Source organism: Limulus polyphemus, unplaced genomic scaffold (assembly GCF_000517525.1).
Source record: "Limulus polyphemus unplaced genomic scaffold, Limulus_polyphemus-2.1.2 Scaffold3386, whole genome shotgun sequence".
Taxonomy (NCBI): domain Eukaryota; kingdom Metazoa; phylum Arthropoda; class Merostomata; order Xiphosura; family Limulidae; genus Limulus; species Limulus polyphemus.
In genome coordinates this window covers 64,364-65,004 of record NW_013668996.1, presented here as the reverse complement: position 1 = coordinate 65,004, position 641 = coordinate 64,364, and the positions used below count along the sequence as shown (strand labels likewise).

At 29.0% G+C, this 641-nt stretch overlaps 1 protein-coding gene across 1 annotated transcript in view; it reads left to right on the top strand.

Moving 5' to 3' along the window:
- Positions 1-641, top strand: part of LOC106469268 — a 59,773-nt gene that overhangs the window by 51,804 nt on the left and 7,328 nt on the right. The window lies entirely within an intron of this gene.

Below are 641 nucleotides of genomic sequence, written 5' to 3'. Positions count from 1 at the left end.
GTGTGTATAGACAGTGAGTAATTGATCTGCACTCAGAAGTATTATTGAGCACGTTCGTTGTTATAGCGTTTGTTTAGCGCGATTGTTGAAGTTAAGTGTATCGGTAAAGTTGTATTCGTAAAGAATAAAAAACCAGTTTTATTAAGTAAAGAACTTGTGTCACTAAAGTTTCGTCGGAACGAAGTTACGGAAAGTTAATTAACAAACGGAGACGTAACAGAATGTTCTGTAAGATGGTGATTTCAGTATGATGAGAGAGGTAGTTAGAACAGATGTTATATACTCTATTGAGAAGACTGGGTATGAGGTTATATTTAAAAGAATTGGGAATAAAATTGTCGAATTGAGTATGTACGCCTGTATATGTTTTTTTATATATGTTGTGAATCAAGATGCTGGATATCAAGAAAAAGCAATTTACTGTTTTTTTTTCAGTTTCACAAGTATAATTAATGTTAGGGTGTTTCAAATTTAAATAATCCAAGAATTGTTTAATGTAATTAGAGCTTTGAAAGAGTAAATATGTATCATCAACATACCTTCTATATAGAGTCAGTTTATATTCAGTCAATGCAGTCAGTATTGTTTAAATATTTAAAGTTTCTCTAATATATATATATATATATATATATATATAATAA